This window comes from Myotis myotis, unplaced genomic scaffold (assembly GCF_014108235.1).
Source record: "Myotis myotis isolate mMyoMyo1 unplaced genomic scaffold, mMyoMyo1.p scaffold_m19_p_3, whole genome shotgun sequence".
Classification (NCBI taxonomy): Eukaryota; Metazoa; Chordata; class Mammalia; order Chiroptera; family Vespertilionidae; genus Myotis; species Myotis myotis.
Window position 1 is genome coordinate 160,438,742 of NW_023416335.1, and position 19,721 is coordinate 160,458,462.

Here is a 19,721-nt window from a genome sequence, read left to right on the forward strand (position 1 = left end):
CCGATAGACGGTGAGGAAAGGGCAAACACCTGGTAAACACCCACTGGAGGCCGAGGCCCAAACCGGTTTTGTCAGGGGCTAGCCTAGCGGCAGAAGGGAGTGGGTGCGGGTCTCATGGAAGGGTAGGCGTGAACAGTCCTACAACCCAGAGACACCCTCCACGGAGGGAGGGAGCGGCCTCCAGTCGGCTTTTAATGCACTGAAGGTCAGCGATCCCCTAGCCCCTCCCGAATTCCTTGTGCATTTTTTCTTGAACCCTAATTTTAGGGTCTTAAAAAGTGGGCTTCAGAGGTGAAGAGATTTAGGAAGGAAAGGCAGGGAGCAGGGTGCACTTTCCCCACTGCTGCCCTCGGATAACACAGCCAAAACACCAAGGTAATGTTGCCAAGTAAAGCTTGCTTTCACCTGGGCCTCCGGGGCCTCTGGCGAGTGTGCGCTGGGACTGGGAGCCTGGTGGACTGAGGGGTACATTTTCTAGTATGGGGCATGTTCTGATGAGGGTTTCAGGAGGCCTTCCTCACAGGGGCCTAACCTGCTCCACGGGGCCACTGCTCTGTTGCTCCTGAAATTGGGGTTCCCTCCCCTCTGGGTATATTGGGGCTCCTCCAGCTCCCTAACATCTCTGCCCTGGGCTTTTATGCTCTTTGACTTTAAAGAGCAGGGAGCATGGAGCTGAACGTCTAGCGCTCTCCTCTCTCACTCACATCTACACGGCTCTCTCCCGCCAGCCCTCTTCCAGGCACCCCTGGGCTAAGGCTCCATAATCCTTCCCCCCCCCCCCACACCAACCCTGGGAGGGGCACGACACACCCAACCCAAGTTCATTATTTTTTTTAAACCAAGGAGTCACAGGTATCTTTGTGAATGGTCTGTGCGAAAGATTTCCCTGCGCTCACGCTGGGCGGCCAGCTTCAGTCTCTCGGATGCTGGGGAAAGAATGCCAAGGGCCACCCTCCACACACCTCTGCCCCCCCGGACTGGCTCTCCAGGACAGGGACTCTCTCTGCTGCCTGGCACAGAGGAGTCGCCCACTACATACTTGTTGAAGCAAACTGAGTGGCAATTAATTTGAAAAGCTTTTGGCAGAGAGTCTCGCCCTCCTCAGCCACAGCGGGGTAGCAGGTATCCGGGTCCCAGGGCCAGAGCCAGGCTGGGGCTAACATGGCGGCGGGCTGTGGCAGGCTCTGCAGGCCTAGAGCTCGTCTGGCCTGAGTTGGCGGGTGGAGGGAGGTACCAGGAGCCAGGAAATGGGAGAGGAGGCAAGGCAAGTGCTGCCCCCCACCCCCAGTCTCCTGGCTCCCCAGACTCTCAAGTATATGAAAACTAAGCCAGAGCCCAGACTTGGGCTGGGAAGAAGCCCTCTGTAGGCCTGTGGCGCCCAAAGAGGAACCACCACTTGGTCCATTAAAAAGTACACAAATAAAAATATATGAGCAGAGACAGCCAGCCTGGCTGTGGGAAAAGGCCTCTCTCTCTGCCCTGCTCTGCTCCAGGGATACTTACCAAATGGAGCAGAATTAATGTTTAAATTTTTTTAACGTTAAAAAGCTCACACATTTTCTAATCTAGTCATGCCCCTTAATTAGGTTGTTTCATAAAGTTATTTTTTATCCTCCTCATCTTTGCCCCCCACACTTTGGTCCCAGTAGCATAGTTGCTTCCAGGAGTTTGGGGACAGGCAGTCATTGTCAGTGACAGGTGAGATTGACAGGTTCTGAGTTTCCCCATCTAGTAGGATCCCAGGTTGCAGGGAAGGGTCAGCCTTCCCCTTTCCCAACAAGGCTTTGAACGGAGCAGGCCTTCCCAAATTTTCCCCTAAGGACCCTTTGAGGCAACCTACCCTGTGCTGGGTGAGGGACTGAGGTCCGGAGAGGGAGCTAAGTTAAATGTGGATCTCATTTCGGTCCCCCAGCCTTTGAGTTTCCTCCTCAGACACCCAACTCTCTCTTCCCCTCCCCCCAACACCTAACGCACACAGGGACCGTGGTTGCTTTCCCTAAAGAAATGTAGGGTGGGGAAATGAGCGGCCAGCATTTACATATGTTTGCTTAAGTGGGACTAAGGCAGGTGTCATGGGGGGGGGGGGGGGATGGGAGGGGGGAGGGTGTGTGGAAGGGGTGCTGTAAACCTCTGAACCTTCCAAACAACCTTCTAACCTCCTTTGGGGTTCAGGTAACAATTGTCCTTGGCCAAAGGCAGGGAATGAAGAGACACTGGCTATACATTTTGAGCCCAGAGATTTTGGGTTCCTTTACCTGGGCTGAATGACTCTTAGCTGTTTCTGGATTCCAGACCCCTTTGAGAACTGATAAAAACAATCTGCTCTCTCCCCAGCAAAATGCACACACTCAGTGTTGTTCACAGTTACTGGGCTTGCCGGGGAAGCACAGGACATCTGGGCTGAGTATTCCTAACTGTCTAATTTCCCTTTCTTCCCGTGACCCGTGCCCAGTTGTCTGATTTTGCTTTTGCCCTCCCTGAGTCCCCTTGCTTGGGAGTCAAGAAGCTCCTCTCCAGGTATAAACCCTGCCATTCTCGGCAAAGCCCTTTTCCTGCTTTGCTTTACTAGAGCAGGCACCAGGCAGAGGCCTTGTGTGCGCGAATACGGAGCTCCTTATGTGCTCCCCTTCTGCAGACCCCGGACTGCTGTTAACTAAAGACTGGTCCACACTACCAATTACTCCACTGATTCCGGAGGGTGGGGGAGTCTGGGGCATATTGACAGCAGTGGAGGCCAGGCTGTAAGGGGACCAACTCCCATCTCTAGTGGAAACTTGAATGCAAGGAGCAAGTTGCAATTGCTATAATAATCATAATAATAACAATAATAATTTATTTAGCATATCATTAGATGTGTATTTACTGTCTTCCCTGGGCTTTTTTACAAGTGTCTCCTAAGGAATTCTCACAACACCCAGGGGAGACAATAATAAGCTAATTACCACCCTTCAGCTCCTTCTCCTCCCACCCACAAAGTCACCCTCTCAGAGATGGAGCATTTACAGAGCCCCTCCCGGTACTTTCCGCTTGCCTAGCACAGTCTCCCCATTCCGAATTCTCCCTCCCATTCCCAGTTTTTTTTCATCATAATGATGGAAGTTTCCCCATAATTTGGAGGAGGAAAGGTTGGGAAGGGTAGTAGCTGAGGTCCAGAGAGACGTAGGTAGTAATATTGTTTCCCTGACATCACAGTAATATTTAGGATAAAGTGGGGGGGAACCAAGTTCTTACTTCTCTGCTCTTTGGGGGGCAGAAACAGCCTGAACATGGTTAAGAGGCAGACCAGGTTAGACAGAGGACTCGTGCAGCCATGATGCCAAAACATGAGTCAAGTTTAGGAGTGTGGCCAGTCCTGCAAATATAACGTCCACATTAGTGGCCTTCAGATTGTTCAGGCCAGATAGAGCTCAGAGATGCCAGGCCCCACACATCTCATTGGCCTCTTTTGGCAATGGAAAGAAAAGAAGAATTTATATATAATATTCACACATATTTTTGAGTGAATAATCATGAAAATTGTTATGCTTTAAAAAACATTCATTTCTTTGTACTTTTAAATATAAATTCATATCTTCTCAGAGATTATAATTAAAACACAAACCAGACACATAGTTTTGGATGATGGATTCTGGGTGGACTCTTGGACCACCTAAAAGGCCCCCAGAGTCCCCGTTATCTGCAGAGCATACGCTTAGATACTCATTTCCTTGGCCCCAACCCAGGATGGAGAACTGTAGCTGATGTCATAACAGTCCTGGTCAGAGACAGAGCCTCTTGGCCTGTCATTGAGATCCTGGGTGTTGCTGTTCAAACTACCTAGTCCCTGAGGCCAGCACTCCACCTCTCTGCCCAAGTATGCAGTTGCTCCTGGGAAGAAGCAAGCCTGAACTAGAGGGTATAAGAGCCAAGTAGAGTCAATATGAAGATGAACTGGAAAAGTTAGAATTGAACGTACTTTTTAGCTCCCTAAACCACAGGTGGCATAGTGACATTCTCAGTGGTCCCATAAGCCATTTGGTGTCTTTTCCCCTTTCCATGGTCCTCATGTCTTTCTGCTACCCATGCTTCCCATTGTATGCCTCTGGCACTTTCACATCCCCACTCCTATCAAAATTTACTCATCTTGAGTCCCAGCCCCATCTCTACGGGGCCAGAATGCCAGATTAGGACCTTCACCAATGTGTTGAAATGTACTTTTTTGGTGTGCTTTTTGTAGTGATCTTCAGAGGCCATTGCCCAGATGGAAGGAAATAGCTACCATGATGGAATTTCAGACCCATGGCAGGTGGCATGATATAAATTTGTGTGAGGTTGGCCTATGCCTTTTTTTAACCATATCATGGAGATAGCCACCCATCCTGTTTGTGGGTAAGGCCATCCTTGTCCCAAATCCAAGGTTTCTAGGCTGCTTGGAAGGATCCAGAACTCTTTCTGCTTCTTTTATAACCAGATCTTGAGAGGTAGCATTAAGTTGGAAAAAGACTGGAATCCTCTGGCTAAGAAGATCATGCATGAATTCAGGGGTGGGCAAACTTTTTGACTCGAGGGCCACAATGGGTTCATAAACTGGATCAGAGGGCCGGAACAAAAGCATGGATGGAGTGTTTGTGTGAACTAATATAAATTCAAAGTAAACATCATTACATAAAAGGGTACGGTCTTTTTTTTTTTTTTTTTTAGTTTTATTCATTTCAAACGGGGGGCCCACGGGCCGTAGTTTGCCCACGGCTGGCTCTAGCTTATGATTTGAGAAGACGGTAGTCATTCATTCGATGACTTGGTTCCAATTCAAGGGTAGTGTCCTGAAGCCCCCTCAATACTCACATCTAAAATAGCTTCCATTCACAGAGGATTCCTATATGCCAGGTGCTTTCTGCTGAATTTCATGAGGAAATGTAAAATCAGAAAGGTTAAGTCACCTGCCCAAGGTCACATAGCCAGGTTTGAACCCTGGCTGGGTGTTTCCTCATCTCCTAGGTTTTAACACCTCCAAATCATGTCTCCTGGATTAGATAAACAGCAGATAATCACATAAATGGGGGGAACTTTTTTTTCTGAAATAGTTTTACATCCTCTGGTCATGTAGACAGGGCTCCACAAGGCACTTCTACCCTGGCCTCTACAGTGGCAGATCCAAGTGCATGTGCACTATCAGAATTTTCATCTCCCTGAATTCAGTTTAACCAGCAGCACCTATGATTTTTCAGCATGATAACTACCCACCTCTTTCCCAAGACTGGAAATATACCCTTAGCTCGGGCGTCTGGTTTCTAGGAGAGTCCTTGATTCCCACTTCCCCAGGCAGAGTCTAGCTTTCTCACAAGGGCCAGCCAATGTTGAGCTGAGAGGTATCTAGAGATAAATCTTCAGAGCCCCTCATCTCCTGAGCTTCCCCTCTAAGCACTACTTTTCTGTTCTATCCTTGTTTGATAAAGTATCCCCATGGTGCTTTTGTATTTTAAAGGATGTGATCTGGTAGGACTGAACTTAATACCATGTGCTCTGTTGGTGGAACTTAAGGCATTTCGGTGGCAAGATAATTGGGGAGTGGGAAACAGAGCCTTCTGGGGGCTTTAAATTGCATCACTGCATAAGGCTGATCCTGCATCTCATTATCCATTAACTTCAGATGAAAGCTATACAATTGGATCCCTTTATTCTGATATTTGAAACTAAGCAGATAGTGGGCTGATTTCTCTGTTTTTACCTGGCGACTGGCATCATGCAGACACCCCTCCCACTGTTTTGCCACATCTTGTCTTGGCCTCCCTCCCCTCAGGGCAGGGTACTTAAGGGAAACAGCTCCCCATGGCGTGTCTGCAGGAGCCCGGTGGAAAAGGTTGAGTTGTCAAATGAGGAGACACCACAGCTAACACCCCCACTCCCCACCCCCCACCAACTCTGGAATGAAGATGGAGGGTTTTCTGTGCCTGGTTTGGTTCACGGAGACACATAGTCCATCATTTGATTTGCTACAAAGAGTATTCCTTCCCTGCCCCCCAGCACCCTCTAGTTTTTGCTTAGAGTCTCAGAGCTGGAAGGATCTTAGTGATAACCTAATTGAACCACTTCATTGTGAAGGAAGGGAAACTGAGGCTCAGACAGAGACCAGAATCCAGGTGTTCTGGTCCTCAAACCAGTATTCTTCCTACCACCACACTGCATCTGGCTCTCTTCCCATTTCAGCTGACTATTATTGGAATTGCTTCCTCCCAACCCCAGAATCGAAGCTTGTTTTTCATGGCAGAGAACACAGGCACCAACCATCATAATAATGTGGGCCCTCCTGCCTGGTTGTGGCCACTTTTTTGGCACATGCCTCAACATACCCACATCATGTGCCCACTGCAGCCCATCTGTGATTTCTGTAAAATTAGAGGGTTTCTCTCTTCCCTTGCTTCTGCACCACATTACATGCCAAATCACCTCAATCCACTCCCTACAGCTGACCAGGCCTGGAGAGGGGCTTAAGGTCCCGGGACAGAGAGTAAAAGGGTAAGAGCACTTTTTTTTTTTCTCTCTTTTATGGCCTCTGACTTTCTACTCTCAGCCTCAGAGGAGGAGAGAAAGAGGAAGCTGGCTGTCCTGAGTATGTTGTCATGCCTTCCTCAAGCTTAGGTAAAAACCTTTCTTATTGTCCAAAGTTGAAGACTGAATGCAAGGGAAGGGAGTTGAGCTTAGCACCAGGATGCTGATTATATATAAGGAAGACCTTGGGGTCATGAGAGTTGTTGGACACCTGTGCACTCTGAACACACCAGGTAAGTTTTCACCCTACCCCCAGTCTGGACAGTCAAGTCAACTTCACAGGGTTCCTTCTAGTCCAAATATTCTGGTTAGAAATGTCTTTTTCTCATGTTTGGTGGTCTGTCTAATCCTAGATTCCTTAGGCAATGCCCACTCGGTTTCCCATTAGGCCTGGACTCTGAAAAACATTTTTTAATTTTATGTCGGTCCTAAGTAACAACTTCCCGACCCCTAAGAAACAAAACAAAATTGAATCAATTCAGGAAAAAAATACACCAGTTCACCTATCTGTGGGCTTGGTAGCATTGGACTCAGGGGTCCAGAGCCTTACAGTCTGTTAGAGGCTGAAGTATGTTCCCCCCAAATTCATATGCTGAAGTTCCAACCCCCAGCACCATAGAATGTGACTGTATTGAGAGGCATGGCCTTTAAAGAGAGGTAATTAAGGTAAAATTTGGTCATATGGGTAGACCCTAATCCAATATGACTGGTGTCCTTATAAGAAGAGGAGATTGGGACACAGACGGACACAGAAGAAAGACCATGTGAAGAAGACTACAAGCCAAGAAGAGGGGCCTCAGAAGAAATCAACCATACCAACACCTTGATCTTGGATTCCTAGCTTCTAAAACTGTGAAAAGAACAATTTTAAAGTACCTAGACTGTACTTCGTTATGGCAGCCCCAGCAAAGTGATACGGTGTATAAGTGTGTCTGGGCCATTCACTTGTTGTGTGACCTTGGGCAAGTCCTTTAAAACTCTCCAAGCTTCAGTTTCCACACGTGTTCTAAGGGCCCTTCAATACCTAACATTCTGGGTAGAAGAGGTATGGGGGGGGGGAGGCGGTGGATAAATGGTAATGGAAGGAGACTTGACTTGGGGTAAACACACAATACAATATGCATATGATGTATTGTAGAATTGTACACTTGAAACCTATATAATTTTATAACCAATGTCACCTCAACAAATTCAATAAAAAAGAAAGAAAAACCTCTAACATTCTGTGATTCTATATAAAAGGATAGTTCCAGTTACACTATACAACTTTTCCTTTCCTGCCAATGGTGTTAGTTTTAAGTGGACACATTTCTAGATACATGTACTCATACAATCACCCGCACAGCTTTGAATCACCACATTATCCTTCTAAGTATACAGCCACTTACGCTAGCCTTTCCTTCCTCTAAATGCCAGGGTAGATCCAACTTGCAATGCAAACACATTGGGTCCCCTGAGTCTCTGATGCTGCATTTCACAAAAAGTGGTTGAAATGAGAACATTTTCGTCAATTGGCTGGTTTTGGTGAACATAGTGCCAAACAGCCCCACTGTTTTATCTCTACTTAATTGATGGATCTTGTTTTTAAACTGTCAGATTCTGTCCATATTTTTTGACTCAGAATCACTCTGTGGCCATGCAAGGCCCAGTCAGTGCCATCACCGTTATTTGAATTGATTGGTAAGTTCACTCAAAAGAATCAACCCAGACAATTGACACAGCTTCACTCAGACCCAGAGAATATATTCTCAGGTCGTCTACAAGATGCCAAAACACCCACTTTGGTCAATCAATTTAGTGAAAAAATCAGTTTAACCTACAGCTGTAACACAGTGTAGGCAAAGCAACGTTCCCTCGTCAGCCTGAGGTGACGCGAAATCTGTACATGGCCAGTGTCCACCCCCTCCTCACGGAACTGTCTTGTTAAGATACAGATATGTGTTTATATGGACACGTACACACATACATGCCATACCACACTACTCTTAGTTTTGTCTTTTGGAGAGAGGGAAGACTTGGGGGTAGAAAACTTGTGCTGGTAGGGGCAGTGCGAAGACCTTGGGATGACTTACCTCAGGTGCACGTTTGCACGGATGTGACTCAGATGAGAGCTTTGGCCAATAATTCCTTCATTTGATGGGATGGGAGAGAAGGAGTCAACTGGAATGGGGCTTGGCCATGTTAACTGGTCATTAGTGAAAATGGCCCAATGTGTATTTGCATGTCTCTGGGCTTTCGTATTTGATTTTTTCTCTATTTTTGTTCCTGGACCTGCATGTTTGTATCCCTGCATATTCACATATGTCTGAGTATTTGGGTTTGTGCCTGTTTTCCCACATGCCTGAGTTTGCTGATACTTACTTGTACATTTGCATCGGCCTCTGAGTGTGTGCATGTGTTTGTAATGACCAGTGTGTGAGCAGGTAGATTTGCCTGTGCCTCTGGGCATATGTCCTTTGAGTTTCTATAAGAGGATGCTATTAGATGTATCTGCATGTATTTGGAGGTCAGTAACTCCAGTGAGACTTCAGATGTCTCTCAAATACCAGGCAAGCCAAGGATGAAATCTGATGCTGGAGAATGGTTGGACAGTCCCTCTGCTTAGACCCAGCTGGCTCAAAAAGTGATTTTCTTCCAAGATGAGGTTTGCAGTGTCTCCCAAGGACCCATTCTGTCTGCCTCTACCACATCTAGACCTCCAGGATCCCTTCTCAGCCCATTTTTAATGTACCTAATGAGGAGAGAGGAAGCTCTGGAAGTGAACTGGGACTTTAAGATAGAAATAAAAAAGGAAACTTCATCCTTTCCTCCCCATTCTCCTCATTTTCCCTTATTGACATGTATCAACCCCGAGCCTGAGGCACAGGGGAGTCAGCTACTCTGCGTTTTTTAGATCTTTTTTACACTTTAAAAGCTAAATAATTTTGCTACATTTTTAAAGTAGGTATGATAATCAGATTGTGGTTATGTTGTAAAAAGTGTGTTTTTTTCTTATAGAGATATTAATTCAACTGTTCACAGAAGAAATTATATGATGTCTAGGATTTGGTTCAAAATATGAGGTAGGGTTGGGTTCAATTTAGATGAAACTTGATTGGCTGTGAGTCGATCACTGTTAAAGTGAGGTGATGTGTACATGAGTGTTTGATTATATTATTCTCTCTACTATTTTGTTTGACTTTTCCCTACTAGAAAAGAATCACGTTCACTCAGGCATTTCCTACTATTCCCCCACTACACTCCCCATCTGGAGATATAGCTGAGGCTATAATGATTTCCCCCCATTATGGGGATGAGGAAGTGGTGGCTCTCACTGGTAGTGATTTGTTTAAGGCAACTGGGAGTGGAAAGCTCTGACTAGAATTCAGGCAGCCTGACTTCCCACCGAGGGTTCTTCCCATCGCATCGTGCATAAACATGAGCCTCATACAGCCATGAAATATAGGACTTGTGAGTAAATACCTATCTGATTAATGAAAGAACTGAGACTCCAGTTGTTCATGCATTTGCATGGGATGTGCCTAGACAAGTCTCTGGACACCCAAGGGTTCCACGTTTGCATCTCAGAGACACATACACACCTCAGTTCAACAGCTATGCTTTCCTAGGTTGTACACTGGTAGGTCACTTGTTTTGAAAAGGTATGTTAGACATGATATATAGAAAAAAAGAGAAGGGGATCAGATTGTTATTTCTAAGTGCGCCTTTTCTGTATGTTCATGTGAAGAGCTGGGCTATCATACTCTTGGTGAGAACATACCAACAGGGAACCTGAAAGGAAAACATATCCCTGACAATGGATAGATCAAGCCCTGGATCACAGACACTTGGAATTTGGTAAGGAAGGAAAAACATTGGCAGGCTAGTGCCTTGTATCTCTCAACAGCACTGTAACTTTACACACAGGGATACAAAGTATTTTTCTCCTCGCATATATAGGTATGTTCCAATTAAAATCAATCTATATCCTTTCATAAATAGTGTGTTCATCTTCCAAATGCATGTTATGCAACCATGTCTTTAGAGAGAGGGATTGTAGCAGGTGAGCCTAGGTCTAGGAGTCAGAGGACAGGAGGTCTAGTCTACTGTCCAACACTTGCTGAGTATGTCATCTTCAGCAAGTGACATCACCCTTCTTTGACTCAGTTTCCCCTTCTGAAAAACAAGACTGATATTAATAGCTCAGCTGTCCATGTCAAATAATGCTAAACATATAAAAGCTGTTTTATCTATAAATCTATATTTTACTCTACACATTCATACTAAAAATAATGAATATGCACCTATAACATACATAGCACATCTACCTACCTACCTACCTACCTACCTACCTATCTATCTATGGGGTAGAAAGACTGAGTAACTTGCATAAAATAACACAATTTAAATATAGCATAGAATAATGAAATGATGATGAGTTTTGGAGTTAAAAGCACCACTAAAGAGCTAAAAAGCTGCCAAATATAATTATTATGCAGTGATTTCTGCTGGTTATCTCAGTTGGTTAGATTAGTGGTTCTTAAAGTGTGGTCCAAGGACCCCCTAGGGGTCCCAGAACCCCTTTCAGGAGCTCTGTGAGGTCCTTTCTCTCCCAACTTCATATCTAAATGAGGCTTTGTACTTCATATACTTCAACCAAAAACAATATATTACAACAAATTGAATGCAGAAACAGATATGAGAATCCAATCATCTTCTATTAAGCTAGATATTAAAGGGATTTGCCTAAATATAAAACAATGACATTCTTCTCACTAAATTGTTATTTTTCACAGTAAGTTAGTTATGTTGACATGTAATATATTTATTATTATTGTTATTTAGAATATTTTTTAAAGTTTCAGCTTTAATTTCTAAGAAGGTAAAATTGATAGGTATTAGCCATACAAAAAAGCTCTTTGAGATTCTAATAATTTTTAAGAGTGTGAAGGGATCCTGAGACCCAAAAGTTTTCGAGCCACTGGGTTAGAGCCTGTTGTCGATGAGGTCAAGAACCTGCCAAGGCAAAACCAAGCCAGGTAGCAAAACCCAGGTTGCTAGGCTTATTGCCCTCAATCTGGTGCTACCCTACACCATCACTAGTGCTCCCTGCCAATCTCAGTCCCATCAGCCAGTGCCCATGGCCATCATGAACAAAGAATTGGAGTTCATGAGCACCCACTCTGGTGTCAGATAAGTCCTATTGGAGTCCTGGCTCTACCAGTGGAGCATATCAGTAGCCTCCTGGGCCTCAATTAGCTTCCCCTTTTGTAAAAGGGGCATATTCCTTACAGTGTTATTACAGGGCTCAAGTGAGAGAATGAATTTAGCACAATGCCTGGTACCTAATAAGCACTTAAGAAAATGCCTATTGTTGTTAATAGTAATAGATAGCACTTACTGAAAGACCACTGTATGCCAAATGCTCATATAAGTGCTTTTCATACATTAATCCACTCAACCCTACAGTGTCACTGTAAGGCTGTTAACAATCCCAGGACATAGTTACTCTGTAGTTGCTGTGGCTATTGTGGTGGTTTTGGTTGTTTCCTAGGTCCTGCCCTATGAGCAGAATAGCATAGATTGGAGGGTTAGATAAATGTTTCTGGTGTTGATTTAACTATGACATAGAAGCAAGAATACTGTGAGGAAGCTGATCTTCTAGAAGCCTCTGACTCCCACCTGCTTCTTCTTTAGCCACCCCAGATCTAAGGAAACAAATTGCAGAATCAAGAATGAGTCCTTGCCGAAGCCAGTTTGGCTCAGTGGATAGAGCGTTGGCCTGCGGACTGAGAGGTCCCGGGTTCGATTCTGGTCGAGGGCATGTGCCTTGGTTGTGGGCATATCCCCAGTGGGGAGTGTGCAGGGGGCAGCTGGTCGATGTTTCTCTCTCATCAATGTTTCTGGCTCTCTATCTCTCTCCTTTCCTCTCTGTAGAAACTCAATAAAATATATTAAAAAAAAAAAAAAAAAAAGAATGAGTCCTTATGCCACATGGTCTTCAGCAAAGGAGCAGGCCTTTGGGAAACAGGGGACACCAGTGAAGTGACATCAGTGATAAATCAATGAACCTACTTCATAGGTGCTCTAGTTGGAATGTTATTCTCTGTCAGTCATCAACTCTACACATACACACATTTTACCTTTAGCAAAATCACCTATTCATGCATATATGAACAGAAGAAATGAATGTGTTGAGGTCCTTGCATGTATGTGTTATTTGTGTTTTGAGGGTATGCCTCTAGGTAAACATGTGTACAGAGAGAAAGGACTCTGAAATTATAGACTAGAGGGAGGGACTCTCTCCCCAGTCTTCCCTTCCATTCTGATTAATTACCAGAGATGCTATAACAAAATTATAGGCTCTGATCTCCTGAATCTTTCTTAGATCAGGTTCCTCCAGAGAACATAGTGGCTGGTCTAGGTCTATCCAGCTAGTGGGGTAGGGAAGGGGAGAATGTAGTTCAGTTACCTCTCATCACTGTGGAAACTGATGGCAGAGCCATGGGGGGTACAAATCTGGGGCTTTTGACTAACCACCAGCTTTCAAGGAGAGAAGGGCCAGGATCCCAGGTAGGGCTGGAGGGAAGGGTGGGAAGAGGACTCACTTTCTCTAGCAGTTTTCAAATGTGGGCATTAGGACAAGGACCTTGGGATATTCCAGTCTTGTACTTTGGGATATAAAATGGGTTATTGCTAAAAAAAGGCCTACCAAGAGTCTTGGGCCTGAAATTAACTGGACACAGATTCAACTGGATTGACTGAGAGAAAAAGGCAGGCTATTGTCTGCCCTGATTGGGTTTATAACCCTCTCCTTCAAGCTTTGGAGACTACATATTCTTGGATATGAGTGGAGGAAGGAGGATGTGAGGGAGTCACTTTTGGTTCTTTTTTATTTTTTGGAAGATGAGAAGAAAGGCTCTCCAATGTGCACTGTCTTGGTTTATATTAGGGAATTCTGGGAGGGACTGAGGGGTGTTTTCATTGCTCAAAAAATGTTAGAGAGGGTGATAATGACCAGCTAAAGAGGTGAGAAAAGGCCATCTCTCCTCTATGTCAGAACTGAAGATATGGTCAAAATCTGGAGCCCAAAAGAGCCCAGCAGAGAACTAGGGCAAATTATCTAAATAATTCAGCACCAATTCCTCTGACTTCAGATTCCTTGCTTTTACCTGAATTTAATGGATAACTGCCCCCAAGAGAAGACACTGGTCCCTGGCAGGCCAGGACTCAAACTGCAATTCCAGGACCCTCTCCAGCTGGGAGAAAAAATGAAAGTGACTAGGGGTTGGGGAGTGGTCTCAAAGTTTGGGTCCAAAGGTCTCTGGGCCCTAGGTAACAGAACTGGCTAGAGGACAGAGGCCCTCCATTTGGGGACTTCTTTGACTGCTAGATGTGAAGGGAGGGGGGAAAGGAGGGTACTGGGGGAGGGGCAGGCAGGAACAGATGCTTCCAGATCTAAAGAAATAATTTGAGGGGAAAGCAGGAAGGATCAAACGGAGGAAGAGGAGGGGGAGGAGGGGGGAAAAGGAAAGAGAACAAAGGTATAATGGGGATTGTAGCCTCTTTGGTGGAGAAGAGATAAAGGGGAACTGGGGGTGAGATAGCTAAACCAACATCTGCCCCAGGCTATAAAACCTGTTCTATTCGCTCCTGGCCCAGGGGCCACTCTGGAGCTGTCAGCTCAGCCCCTGAGGTGGCCTGGACTGGAAGCTCATCAAGAAACCTTTGAACCTCAGCTATCCCTCCCAGATTGCCGCCCCCCCTTTTGGTTCCTCTTCCTCTGCTTTCTCAGTTGAAGGAGAGTTCCAGGAGCAGCACGGGCTGGAGATTGTCCTGGAGGATTACTGCAGGATGAGAGGGCCTGAGGAGCAAGGATGTGAGGAATATGGAACACAGAAAGCAGCAGGAATGTTGCACAGAGACCTTCGAACAGCCGAGCAAAGACAGACAGACAGAGCTGAAGGCAGTCACATTCTAAAACAGTTCAAAATCATCAGAGAAACTTAAGTCCAAGAAGAAGGGTTTCTTGCTGGGAGGCCCACATCTCCCCACCTCACCTCGAGTCTCTCAGTCAGGTTAGGTTGAGGTGAGGGGCTCGAGGAAGGCGGCTAAAGGCATGAGCAAATGTACAAGAGGAATATTCCATACCTCCCCCATTTTTCTCCTCTCCTCAAATGGTCTGCCTTTCCCCGCTCCATCTAGGACTCAACCCCTATTCTGTAACCTTGTTTTCCAAAGTCTGTTCCAGCTGAACGGGAAGATCCACATGTACAAAGTCACAAATACTGTGCTACCGCCCAATGGAACAGTCACAAATACGGCCATGGGGTGAGTAGAGCTCTTCCCAACAAGAATAAACTGGTTGGGAGAAATTTTCCAAGTGACTCACTCACTCCCCCCCGCCCCCCAACCCCCCATGGATAGCCCAGCCTTGTCCCTGCCCATCAGATTTGAGAATGTGTTTCCCTTTTTATAAGAGCCCTGATCCTAACCTGGCCTCCAGAGACAAAGGCCAGAAGAAAAGGGAGGCAAGCTTTCCTAAGATTTGGGGTGGAGGTGGGGGGAGGACCCATTCTTGGTCTGGAATTCCTCTGATGGAAGAGACTGTTGGTTTGATGGCCTGGGATTCTTCAGTGCTGCCAAGTCCCTGTTAGGGACTGCTTCCACTACTAACTAGATCTGCCATCTCCACCCCCCACCCCCACCCCCCCCCCAAATCTTGAGAGGGCCCCATTTCCTGCTCTTGTAATTCAGAAAACTATCCTTTCATTTGTAAAGAAAAAGGGAATCTTATCTGGTAATGGTAACATTGGGGTATTGGTCAGTCGAAGAGCAATTCATTGAGAGCACGCTCAATTTTCTATGAAAAAATGGAAGGTGGAAGAGGGGAAAGGAAACGGCGCTCGGGCTCTGAAGGGCGAAACCCCAGGGGTGTGGAGCGGGTTCATCGCGCAGTGAACCCGCTCAGGCGGCCACGCAGCCCGCTCCCCGCGTCCGCCTCCCAGCCCAGCGCCCTATTGTCCTCCATCCAAGCCTGGGGTCGTGACCCAGTTGAAGGCGACAACGCGCCTCCGGGCAGACTCGGCGTGGAACCCAGAGGAGGAGCCAGGCTACCGCCAGCCTCTTGCATCTCGCCTTTGCGGGGCTCGCGATCCTCAAGACCCCGGCGCTGGGACCCCCATGAAGGCAAGCCGCTTGGTGCCCCCTTCTCTTGCTCCCGGCTTCCGGGAAGCCAGAGACTAGAGCGGGAACCTAGGGTTGGGCTATTTGGCAGTGCCTGCCTTCAGACTCCGTTTTAGGATTTCTCTGCCCAGGAGTTCAAATATACTTTGCTCTCGCAATCTCTGACGCTGAGAGGGAGGGTCCGAAAGGAGGAGTGAGTAGAGGTGACACTTCTTTGGGCTTGATCCATACCTATCTCGGCTGGCAGAGCAGACCCCAGAGAACCTGATCTTCCAGAATCTGGCAGTTGCTGATGGGGGCTGGACATTTAAAATCGTCCCTTCCCATTATTAGACTCTGTAACCCTCTTCACCGGCAAGCACACTCCCAGACCCTCCCTACCCACCCTTGCTTCCCAGGCCTCCTGGTTTGTCAGCTGGGCCTCAGAACTGAAAGCAGGAAGGATGGGCTGCAGACGCCTTACCCCTCCTTGCGTGGATGTGGGCTCAGCTTCTGGATGGACCCTGGGTTCAAAGAAGCTACAGAGCTGACACCAGAGAGAAGAGTGGAAAAATCCCGAGGAATGGAGGGAGAGCCAGTTCTGAAAAGAGGCCCCTGGATCTGGAGGGCAGTGAGCAAACCTTGGTTTCTCCTCTGCTCCCCAAACCCAAAAGGGATCTGAGCTCCTCAAGCCGCACAGGTTTTGAGGTGGCTGACGGACCCCCTCGGGTCTCTGGTTCAAACAATGCACCCTACCAGTCTTCCTTCTCAAGAGGCAGCTAAAACTCGGGACCCGCTGCAGGAGAAAAAGGAAAATGTGGCTAGTGACCGGGGTGCAGAAAAAGCAGGTCAGTTCTAGCAGAAAGATTGGTCAGAGGCAAAGACTTCCTTTTCTACCAAATCCCCCAAATGTTTATTTTGGGCTCCTGCCCATCCAGATAAATCAAGCTAACAGATTAGGAAGTTCATAAAATTGTATTCTTAGGTAATGACATCCAGAGAGGCAATAAATATTCCCTCTGATGCCCGCTGGAGTTGGGGGATCCTCCCTCTCTTTTTCCAAGCTGAGAATGGTTTATTGAAAGGGGAACTTTCCATTAGAATTAGCGCTCCAAAGGTGGGGTGCCAGAGAGAAGCTGTGGAAACCGTGAGAAATGGCTTTGTGAGGGCAAACTCTCCCAGGACTGGGCAAAAAGCAGAGAAAAGGTGGCTGAAACTGCCCCAGCCCACTGCTCCTCCCGTCATCACACCGCCCTCAATCTCAAGGATTCCCTTGGTAGTCACTGTCCCATAATCTTAGAAAAGCAGACAAACTGTGCCTAGCAGGGGCTACCCTGGCCCCAAGCTCTGGAGAGCCCTTTAATTGTCTTATCTTCCTTACCACTCCCCCAAAATACACACAGGCACTCTGGATCCACCAAATCCATGCATGAAAAAAGCTGATGCACAGATTGCAGAAAAAAACTTTGTAGGCAAGTTCCATACAAACAGCACTGAGAAGGCTTCAAAGAAATATAGTTGCCCTGCTTGGCCTTTCCCCCAGGCTCACTTTCTCAGCTCTCTCCCCTTTTCAGGCCAAGTTTTTTCTCTCAGGTACACCACTCAGCGCAGAAACTCCACTTTCCCCAAGTAGAAGCCGTCCGTTCAGGATTAGATTTCCCGCCTTCCCTCCCCAAGACCAGAGTTGAGATAAAAATTAAATGGCAAACAGAGAGAGAATTGAAACTGCTATGCGTCTCGCCCCCAGAGGGATCGAGTGCTAACTACTTACATGTCAAGGGGCTTTTTGACCTGTGGGGATCTCTTGGTGCTTGGAGAGAAGGACCTTGGAAAATTGGTGTCGTCGTTTCACCCTGTCTTCTTTTCACTTGGCCAGTGGAGAGAGGGGTACAAGGTGCTAGCAGGCATTCATGCGCCTGGCCTCTCCCATGACTCTGGGCAAGAAACCGCCACCCCTACAAAGGCAGTGGCATCCTATCTGGAGACCAGGGGCTGAGCCAGAGCTGGCTTGGGAGGGTCGGAGATGGGGGTGGGGGAAAGGTCAGAGGCGCTGGTGAATATAAAGGCGATGCAAGAGAAAATGCTGTGCCCTCCCCGTGAACCTGGGCTGCGTCCCCCCCCCCTCCGCCCCCCTCAGCCTTTCCCCACTGCTCAACCCAACTTCAATAAAAAGCCCCAGCCCTCAGCCCTGGGCTTCCCAGTGAGGCTGTAGCAGCATCGGGGGGAGCAACAGCTGCAGGGGACCAAGCCTGCCAGAGCTAAGGGCCCTGGCCCAGGTTGGCCCCACACACTTCTCTCCCCAACCCTCCCCAGCAGCCTGATCCTTATATCTGGGTGGTCAGGTCTAAGGCAAAGGGGAGCTTTAGGGAAAGAGGAGAGAATGGAGCCCACTGGAGGGAAGATCAGAGGCCGAAATCTAAAAACTCAAATGTAAAGGGGTTTAGTTTTATTTTATTGGTCAAGAATTATGGATTTCTGATGTTTCAGACCAAGAGGGATAGAGATACAGAAAGAATGATTATGCGTCTATGTGTGAGGAGCAGAAGGAGAAACTGGAGCCCCTAAAAAAGGGAAATAAAAGACTGTCCCAATTCTTTTAATCTGCTTTTCCTTCAACAAGTTCAGGGAGAAGCTGAAGAAATAAAAGACAGTGGTTTCCCCCCTCTTTGCTTTCATCTTTTCCATTTTCAGGAGGAGAGGGAATAAATTCCCCTAAAACCAAACGAGCAAAGTTAGGAAAGGACTATGGATCTTAATTTTCTTTTTCCACCCCTCTCTTCCCATCTTAGCTTCCTCACAGGATTGGAAAGACACGCAGGTCCACCCCTCAGACCTTCCTTTCCTTTTCCCAAGCACAGCGAGACCCTCTCTTCCTGCCCCAAAGTCAACTCTCTCAAGATGACAGCAGCTCCAGTCAGATTTGGCCCCTAATTCACTTGATTACATAAAATAACTCTAGATAATTGTTGGCCCTGCTTCCTTGCACTGTAGGCAGCATGTTTTGCTGTCTCCAGGGCACCATTGAGGGAGGAGAAAGTAGACCTACAGGACCAAGTGATTCCCCTCAACACACACACACACACACACACACACACACACACACACCCCTCCAAGAACCAGCCAGCCAGCAAGTGGTACAAGAGGAAATAAATCCAGAGCACACCAAACAGATTTTTACAACTTGGTCCCCTTGTTGCCTTTCACTCCAGAATCTGGGGAGAAAGGGAAGGAGTATCCCGGGCTCCTCTACGTACCCAGATCTCTCCTCCTTCTCTCTTCTACTTCTGATAGTGCTCCATCCTAAAATTTGGATAAATTGCCTGAGAAACTCGCCAGCTGCCTCCCCCACATCCCAACAAACAAGCAAAAATTTGAGCAGGTCATGCTTAGAGCTTGGCCTTCAGAACCAGAATTATTTGGGAACCTTTGGCTTAAATTAACTATTCAGGTAATCCAGACCAGCTTTCTTATTTTGCTTCTTTTTGTTTTTTAGCCCCAAGGAAATAAGTTTAAAACAAAAATTTTACAGCCAGAGAGCCTTCCCTTAGCCTTTCCGGGACCTAGGAGGTTGCTGAAACAGGGTGGTCCCTGCCTCTCCCTGTATCTTTTCTCAACACCTGGCAGGTCCATGATAAAAAGTTAGGGGGGGAAAAATAAAAGTTCCTCATTATCTCCAGGCATCAGGCTTTGAGGCCTACCCATGCAAGGGGCCTCCCAGGCCTCTGGCCTCCACTTCACCCTTCTTTCCAAGTCTAAACAAACAGAGAAGCCATCCTGACAGGCCACTTTGCTGCTTCAGAGTCACCAGCTCAAAATCTTTCTTCTTTTAAGGAGAACGTACATGTTGAAGGGGCATCTTTCTTAATCCCCCCCCCCCAAAAAACAGCCGTAAAAGATCAAAACTCTCCCCTTCTCCCTAAACTTGCCTTCTTGTCTGAAATTAGGCAGGCCTGTTCAGCACGGAGAAGGGAGAAGGTAGGAGAGGGAAATAGAAAAAAGAAGGCACTGTGCCTAACTACAGAAAAGTGAGCCCCCCCCCCCCCCCCCCG